The sequence below is a fragment of the Alligator mississippiensis genome, chromosome 10 (genome assembly GCF_030867095.1).
Source record: "Alligator mississippiensis isolate rAllMis1 chromosome 10, rAllMis1, whole genome shotgun sequence".
NCBI lineage: Eukaryota > Metazoa > Chordata > Crocodylia > Alligatoridae > Alligator > Alligator mississippiensis.
In genome coordinates, this window is record NC_081833.1 from 9,961,829 (window position 1) to 9,971,340 (window position 9,512).

Sequence of the window (9,512 nt, forward strand, 5' to 3'; positions counted from 1 at the left end):
ATTACCACATCCAAGTTAGCATTACCACTTCCAAATCATTTTACTGAGGCAACTAAAGAACAAGGTCATTTGGCCCTGAATATTGTAGAACATCTTAGCCATGTATCTTACCAGAGTGTGTTATTTGAACAACTGGGCTACACTTTAGAAAATACCGCTGCATTATAGGGTGTGGACAGACATACTATTTGAAGCACATGAAAGGCGTAACACATACCACCAAAAAATAGCAGAACCTCTCCAAAAGTAATCCTGGAGCAAGCAAATACTGCTTCAAAATAAAGCACTTCTATACCTCATGTTGACTCTTCTTTTATAACAGTAGGAAGGAAAAAACAACAAAATATGTGCTCTGCCTATCAAGTAGAGCAGGCAGATGTAATGCAGTGTCACCCAAGGAGCTGTTTTCTTGAGTAAGTACTTGTCATTTTTGTATAATTATTTTTCTGACTAAAGCTGCACTCCAGAGGAACATGGAAACCTTGAGACCTTCTGTATGTCTATGAAGTGGGCTTTTGAAAATTGTAAATTTACATCAACACTGTGCAATACTTATAAAGAGATGAATTTAAGAAGTGCCACTTCAAGTGACATGTGAATGAGCATAGTCAATGATGAGTTTTGGTTCAATTCACCACGAGCGTCTTTACTACTAATTAACATTTTTCAATATCAAATTAAGTACCCAATAAATGTTGTAAGAACTGTAAGGCACACAATTATTACATTCTGCACATATAAGTCAGAGATCTCTTATATAATGTGCAAGGTGCACTGGGATTTGACAAAAATATCCATCATTTGTGATAAGTAAATCCATCCATTGCACCTCGCATCACATACAGTACTCTAAAACATCCATTTTAAAATCAACTCAGATTCATTTTTAGTTTGTTTAAAAAAATTGTTTCCAGTTGTAATGAGGCTGCTGCTTGGAAAGTCTCTAAAATATAAAATACAGCTGGCCATCATCCCCAAAATCACTTCATCACAAAATTTATTTGAAATTATAGCAGCTTGAATATCAGTGGTCAAAAAGCATTTGAAGAGAGTGCCATAAAGAGACTGAGTTATTACTCTAGATTGGCTTGAAGATGATTGGTCAACTACTGTTAAGACTATTCTCCAGGAAATCAGATTTTCAAAAGATTTAAGTGACGTTTGAAATGTAAAATAATGTTGCCAGAGCGTGCTCAGATTCTCAGCCCAAAATATTATTTATACATACACTGATACCAAATAGCAAAATGCAACAGTAACAAATATATTTGGAGGAAAAATGAAGACAGTGAACCACAAACAAAACAAGAAGGATTTGTGAAAAGCACTCTAACAAGAGCATTTATAATAGGAATTGCTTTAAAGTAATGCTGCAGATAGAAGGATCACTGTCATCGTGCCACCTCACCCATGGAAGGGTAGGTGGGGGGCAGAGAAGTTCCTCAAAGTCCTACTTTTTCAAGGAAGAGGGAGGGACACAAAGCTGCCACACCTGTTCACCAGAGTACCCCAGGGGATGACAAGGTCACAAACTTTTCCAAGACCATTTTAGGCTGGACATAAAGAAAAACTTCTTTACTGTCTGAGCCCCCAAGGCCTGGAACAGACTCCCCTCGAGAGGTGATGCAAGCACCTACTCTGGACACCTTCAAAAAACATTTGGACACCTATATTGCTGGGATCCTTTGACCCCAGTTGACTCCCTGCCCCTGGGGCAGGGGGCTGGACCTGATGATCTTCCGAGGTCCCTTCCAGCCCTAAGGTCATGAAATCTATGAACGAGAAAGAAAAAAAAAAGTCTAGTCTACATGAGAACACGCTCATGGATTTCTGTAATTTGTACAAGGTGCTCAGTTGCTATGGCAATGGGGTAAGTCAGATGAGATAATGTCTCTAACTCGAGGAAAACTGACAGTTCTGCCAGAGTCAGGACTGCTGGGTTGGGCTCATAGTTATTATTTTCTTCCTGATTAAAATCGAATGCACAAAGGATTACATTTCAACATGTGTGCAAGTGCAGCACGCAAAGACAGGTAAGAATTTTTATCATGCACTAGTAATCCTGGAACTGATCCAAAGACCTCTGCAATAGGAAGCTGACTTCAGTTAATTTGGGGTTAGGCTCCATGACAGCACTAAAGCTAGACCTAATGGAAAAAGCAGCAGCAAGGATTTGGGGGCTATGTCTACCCTGAATGATGCACACCATGTAAAGATCCCACAGTTAGCTCAAGTAGCAGAAGCAGTATGACCCTATTAGCCCAGCACTCCTGTTTCCAGTACCCACTTGGCTCAGGCGCAAGATAGTATCTAATGTACCACCCATCTCTAAGTGTTTCTGAGCATCTGATGAAGTAGGCTGTTGACTTCAAAAGCTCATGCCTCTCTGAACCCCTTGGCCTGATATCAGGCAGAACGTAGGGCAGAAGTAGCACATTAGAGGTTTATATAGCTAACCACCTCTGTCCACGTGGCTCAGGTATCTCTATTTGGCACTGCATTTCCAGTGAACAGGATGACTCTGGTTTATCAACGTCATTTCATGATAGGGGCAGACAATGGAGATCCCCAGACCTGCTGTTGGTAAATAAGAGGAATTTGGGACTTCAGGCTGTCCAGACTTCCCTCCTATTGCCAGATGGCCACAAGGGACAGAAAGAGCTTGTAAGAAGCTCCTTTTAAGAGCAAGATTTAAATTGGTTCTTCAAGCACCTAAATTGTGATTTAGGCTGCCTACATCCCAAAGCTCAATGCAATTGGGTCAAGAGCTAAGCCATGTGGTAGGGGCCTGCATTTTGAACTGCAAAATTCCCTGGGCATGTAGAGGCCAGATTCTATTCCCCTAACAGGTTTGTAAATGGACTTACGCAACCAAAAGAGATCCTATTCCATCCTGCTTGAGTCCCTGAAAAACAGTTCACGCAAAATTTGGATAAATTCTCCTCCACCTTGCTGCTTTTTTTGCAGCCTTAGGCATAAAATGACGGCGTGTCACAGAAGTCAAAGCATTAATGCATTTTCAGGACTCAAGCTGAAAGTGATCAGAAAGGACATATTCTCATTTTGAAGCATGTAATAGAGATTATAAAATGATGAGTTTATTCTACTCCAGAAACAAATTCTTAACAGCTTGCGTTGTTCCTCTGGGAACAGACGTGTAAAGAATTTTAGGTTCGCTTTGCAGTATTTAATAGGAGAAAATAACGTACCTCGGCATTTCTCCCAAGATGTTTTATACTAACCCTTTCTTGTTTTTCTCTGATCTCTTAATAGTCATAATCCTCCTGTTTCTGTGATCTTGGCAGGAAATACCCATTACTGGTTTGTGTCACCATGTAATGCTTCTAGCACTTAGTGGCCATAGAAAGCAAAATCCCAAGGTTATGCTCCAAACCCTGGTATCAGCAGCATTTTAGTACAGTAATTTTTGTGTCAGGGCATAAGCCATCTGGCCAGCTTCTCAGTTAACATGCTAAGTAACTTGAACATGAGCATTTGCAGACATTATTAAAATCACTTCTTCACAAAAGAAAAGATTGGGTAAAGGAAGCCTTAAAACATAAATAACTTTCTGAAGAGGGCAGGACAGCGTGGCACCTTAAAGACTACCTAAGATAGCATGGAGAGGAGAAAATCATTACTATTATGATTTAATAGCATTCCCCATTTATCATATTCTTGTGTAAACATCTACACAAAACACAGGGAAAGAGAATTAAGTCTGAACACTGTAGGCCAAATTCAGTTCTAAATTACATTAACATAATAGAAATTAAAGCCTGAACTTATGGCTTCTATTCCAGTGGTTTATGATTTATTTTGTTGTTATTGTTCTTATTTATGATAAATGTGTTAAGAAAATAATAATGAACTTTAAGACTAAGGACAGAAATTACACACAAACCGATATAAGCAATTGGAAACCAGTTCAAATCTGTAACACAACAGAAGTTCAGTGCACACAAACCATTTTCAAAATGGCTGAAACTGGTTTAAGATAAACCTGGATGGATGTAGTAACAGACGTAACAGATTTAGATTAAATCTGTGTATTGATTCTGTCCCAGATCCCCTCCAAATTCAAGTTAACTCACAATCCTCCAGCCTCCCAGGATGCTTTCCACCTTCCCCACAAACTCCCCTTTGCTGTGTGGGCAGGCTAGCCTTGGCCCCAGTTGTCTGCTCCAGCTGAGCAGGGCAGCATGCTCTAGCACCCCCTGGTTTCTGGCCTGGGCCACTGCAGGCATGTGGCTGCATTTCCAGAATCAAAAGTGAATGCCTGTTAATTTGTTTCAGCTCAAGCTACACCATTTAGACTAACCTGCAAAGATTGATCTGATTCAGTCTTGGGCTTTTTGACTGCCTGTAGTTAGCCTAAATGGGAGAGTTTAGGAAAAACAAAAAGTGCTTTTCTGTTGATGTTTCACAAGGCCTTTGCCATTTGAAAGAAGCCTATGCCTCTTGGGCTTGATTTTCTCAGTTCCAACCCTGAGGTTCTGTTTAAGTCAATTGTATGGTATCGGTGCAAATAAAATTTAGCTCAGCATGCAGTGTTTTAATGGCTTGTGGAGTCAGCCTCATTAAAATCATGTTAAGAATGAGAAGAGAGCCGGAGTTTCTCAGGCAAATAAGATACTGGTCTCTGGTGACAAATTAGTGACATCTCTTAGGAGTGAACACATTCAAGGACAATCCAAGACTGACCAGCTTCCCCATTCAAGTATACTGGGATCTGACCCAGTTGCCACACAATCATCTGGCATGTTAGAAACAACTAGATAAAACTGCCATGTATTCAACAGCACCAAATCCAGAGAACTGGCACATACCCACGGGGGGCAGGGTCTCTTGGCTCCTGGCTGCTAGCCTAATATGACTAGGTCTTTGGCTCAACCGTGGCTCACGAGGCAGACAGAAAGCTACTGCTAGCAGAAGATTTGCCCCAAACAGAAGCCCAGTCTAGGAGGAAAGGACAAAAAGCCCATGATGTAAAAATCAGGAAAGTACATGCTGGGAATACTAGCTGCAATAGCACCATCTCCGCCAGTAGTTACCCTAATGAAGAGCTGGTTTCATTTTAGAAACACATACTTCTCACGTTATATACCGTCTGTGCAGCATATGAAACTGCCTCACTTTACTTACAGGGCCAGCAAGGCCCATTTCGACCAAGTGTTGAGCCCAACACCAAAAATGCAGAATTATTGCTTAGAGCCACAGCTAAGGGCATGACCCCCAGCGTTTCTGCAAAAGCAGGCACAGGAGCCTCTGCAGGAAAATCAGCCTACCCTTAGTTCTGCTCTATCACCTCAGGATATCACAGGCTCTTATTTTACAATGGCTGTATTTTGGTTCACAGTGACCAAAGCCTGCATGAGAATTAAAGCAAAGGCTGCAAACAAGCAGGCAAAAAGGAAACGCATGCACTTCACGGGGCTTCAGCCCACAAAGGAGAAGAAATGCAAGTAGCAGGGGCCCTCCCAGAGCAAGCTCCTTATGGTGCAGCCAGGTTCTGCAGGCTTGCTTTCACCCAGCACTCTCCTCTGGCCAAGTGTACTGAGAACGGTATTTTCCTTCCCAAGGCCTGGGGTTCTCAGGAAAGCCCAATAGAAAACACAAACACTCCCATGGCTCCTAGCACACTCTGCCCAAAACCAAAAAAGAGCCTCTCCTATTCTTTTCTCTCTGCTACACATTCAACAGCAACTCCTACTTTCCTACCTGGAAGCTCTCTTCTTCCTCCTTCACAGCCTTTTGTCTGAATACTCTAGAAACCTGAGTGAGTGCCATTCACTGCTCATTTTCTCCACCTGGCAGGTGAATTAACTAGGCCACAGGTGAGCCTAGTCTCTCCTTAATGGGTCAAGAAAGCTGCTCCAACCCTCCCTTTCCCCACCCGGAGTCAAGCTCCCTGCACTCAAAGTCTTATTTTCTTTTAATGCCTGGCAAGATTTCCTCCTTCCTCTCTCATTCCAGACTCATCTTTCCAGGGATGCTATCCTGCTAGACCTTTCCCTTATTCACCTTCATTACCTCCAGCAGGATGCTGAAGTGTGCAGATTACAGCCACTTGTGGAACAACAGTAATTTACTGTCACTTCAGAGCACATGGATGCATATGCTGATTTTACTGTGGCCAGAAGTCATGCTGCCTTATTTACATCCTGTAAACACCATTACAACATGGCACAAGTGATTAGCTCCACCCTGCAGGCTTTCAGCCCCTAACACCTAGGAAAAAGGAATTTTCTAAAGAGGGAAAACCAATTAAGTAACATGCAGGGACTGAACTAATTATATTAATTTGTAGGAAAAATTACACACATTTAAAATACACTCTCTCATAACATTATGAAGTTAATGTATAAACCTACCTATCTAGCCACATAAAATTAGCAGTAGGAAATCATGCATATGCACACTTGCTTTGCAATGCTATAACATTTTAATTTTTGTTTTCAGTACGTGAACTTCACACATAAATATTCATAAGGCTTATTCATCACCAGCACTTCTTTTCCTTAAGAGAGCGACTTTGTTGTTTTTGTTATAATCTATTTGGTTTTTATCCCCAAACCAATAAGCATGCATTATAAAATGTATCTGACGCCGAGGTAAGACTGTGCATCATATTTTTTTCATTGAAATGATTATTTCTGATGTTGGGGGATCTGCCCTTTTGTTTTGTTTTTTTTGTCATAAACAAAGCTCAGCTATTCCATTTTTTGCAGGCCGTACTCTGCCCCGTGTGACATTAGTGCAGCTGTATTGGCTTGAGTGGCGTGTGATTCCTGATTTGCACTGGTGAAAACCTGCATGTTCAGGTGCCCCCAATGATTTTGTCACTACAAGGAATCGCACACAGTTCTACCAAAAATGATTTTTTTATAAAAGATGCCCTGGATGTAACGTAGATACTTCATTTCCCATTCCCAGAGTTAGCTTCATCATTTCCTTCTCTTAAGCCTCTTTAAGTGCATCCCCTCAGGGATCTAAGCTTTGTGCCTGCACTTTTCTTTGGGCAGAATCCTATTATTCTCCCACTCTAATGTAAAGCCCTGCACTGCTATATACCCTGTGCCTCAAAAATGATTACTTTAAGAGGTCTTATACTTATTGTTTATAAGCAAGAGGTTCCTCAGCATTAATGGCTCAGGCATGGTCTCTTAACCCTTGAACTACTTACTGAAAAGTATTTTATTATAGATGATAGCTAATATCTTATTTTCCTGTTTGTTACCTGGCAGCCCAAATATAGTCTGAATATAATAATTATCCAGATGCTCCAATATAACAATACAGTAACTATTCCAGTAAGCAGGATCATAGGCAAGATCATCTTTAACTTAACTATCTCAGCCAAGTGTCTGTCTAACCTGCTCTTGAAATTTCCAGGAATGGGGATTTTGCAACTTCTCAAGGTAACTTATTCAAACTCTTGCCCACCCCTATGCTCTAAAAAATGTTCCTTCCATCTCCAACTAAATGTCCTCTGCTGCAGCTTGACTCTATTGCTCCTAGTTCTGTTCCCAATGAGCCACAGCACCAAAAAAAAAACAACCTAGCTCCCTCTTCTCTGTAATTGCTCTTCAGGTGTTTGGAGACTGTTAGCAAATCTCCCATCAGCCTTCTCTTCTTCCAACTAAATAACCCCAGTTCATTCTGCCTGTCCTTATAAGCCATGTTTCCCAGGCCTCTGATCATTTTTGTTGCTCCTCTTGGGCTCTTTCCAATCTCTACACAGCCTTCCTGAAGTAGTACTCCAAGTGAGTGCTGCAGAGAGAAACAGAATTACTTCTCTTGATTTGCATGTGATACTCTTATTACTATAACCAAGTATACTGCTGGCCTTTTTTTGTGAGAGCACACTGCAGTATGCTTAACAATATAATTTTTAAGCCATTAAAAAGATGCTTGTGTCAGTGCACAAGATAACAAATCCAGCTTTTTCCATAAGCATTAAATTCACTTCAAAGAAGTGACAGCAGGAAAGAGTCAAATGCTTAAAGATGACCAAAGACTAGGAGATTCTTAAGCACCAAAAATAAGTTCTTCTTAATTTTGTTGTAATTTCACTCTCACTCCATTTATTTCTTTTTTGGGCATCTGAGACATCTTCTATACTTCAAGCAGGCACATGGGCTTTTCTACAGTAGCATCTCGGGAAAGCTAAAAAAACACCGGAGAATCTTTTCTAAAGAAAATTCCACATAAAAAGCATGGACTTCTACAGAAACCTTAAATTTAGGGATTTTTTTCAATATTCCAGCTTCAGGGCCACATGGCTTCTCACATTTAGATTTAAGCATATGCATCAATGATTTTTCTGGGTCAGGGGCCTAACAGGAGATCTGATCGAACATTTTTCAGCAGCACAGCATTTTCCCATCAGGAAATCCCCATTTGTCAGAGTCAAAATGTTTCAGGGAGACAGTTGATTTTAACAACGTGGCTAGGAACTTGGAGTTCTCTCTGGTTTCCATGAGCTCACTCTTCTTTTTTTTTTCTTGGCACCTTGTTCCCATCTCTTCAACAGCCCACCTGGATGCTGATAAGGAACCAGGAGCCCAGAAAACTATAGCTCTGAGCTCCAAAGCTTCTGCTTACTCCTTCAGCTATCATCTGGCCAGGCAAGCAAGCAGGGAGGAAACTAGCAAGTTTCCACCAGAAATCCATCTGGCAAAAGAGTTCTGTTAGATCTTTGTTCATATCTGTGGTTCTCAGCCTTTTTAGACCAAGGCACCCCTCTTGCTCTTAGTTTTTACTACAAAACTGAAAAAAATAACAGAACCATTTTTCTGTTGCAAAGAATTCAGAAAGACCAGAACAGATCAGGATGTTTTTAGCACTACGGATTGCACTATGGGTTGGCCTCATACATCTTGTTTGCACACTTACCAAGGATCTCAGGGTACACCAAGGTGCTGCAGCACCCTGATGGGGAATCACTAGTGTAGAGTGATCCATTTTCCCCCAAACATTTCAACTTTAGCAGATCTGTGTACTCTGATTAGAAACTGTTCCAGCAGAGGTTTTCCAGTTAGTTACCTCTAGTGCAGAGTACCTGCAACAGTACTTTACTTTAGACAGAGCTAGAAACCTTCAAGCTACAAGCTAACTTCTATATAATGGGTTATAAGAAAAATTCCTCTAGGGACAAATTATCACATAACAGCTGACTGAAGGGTTTCTTGCATATCCTTCAGATGATGTTACTATCCACTATTGGAGACAAGCTATAGGACTATGTGGGTCATTGGTCTACTTGACGGGTTCCTTGCATATCCTTCAGACAATGTTACTGTCCACTATTGGAGACAAGCTATAGGACTATGTGGGTCATTGGTCTACTTGATCCAGTATGATGATCTGGAGATTCCTAACAGGAATGAGCCCTTAACATGCATTCTGATGGCAAGATGGGGAAATAATAGTTCAATGAGCCTGAGCAAATATATCACTTATTACCACCTCAGACAGCTATACATTAGCTCCCTTTTTAGTCGCACGCT

At 41.0% G+C, this 9,512-nt stretch overlaps 1 long non-coding RNA gene across 2 annotated transcripts in view; it reads right to left on the minus strand.

Moving 5' to 3' along the window:
* LOC106739027 (uncharacterized) overlaps nucleotides 1–5,854 on the minus strand; it is a 184,384-nt gene extending 178,530 nt beyond the window's left edge. For both annotated transcript variants that reach the window (XR_009455117.1, XR_009455118.1), the window contains exon 1: nucleotides 5,722–5,854. This is a non-coding gene — a long non-coding RNA (uncharacterized LOC106739027). The remainder of the gene's footprint in view (nucleotides 1–5,721) is intronic.
* Between the last annotated feature and the right edge of the window lie 3,658 nt (nucleotides 5,855–9,512).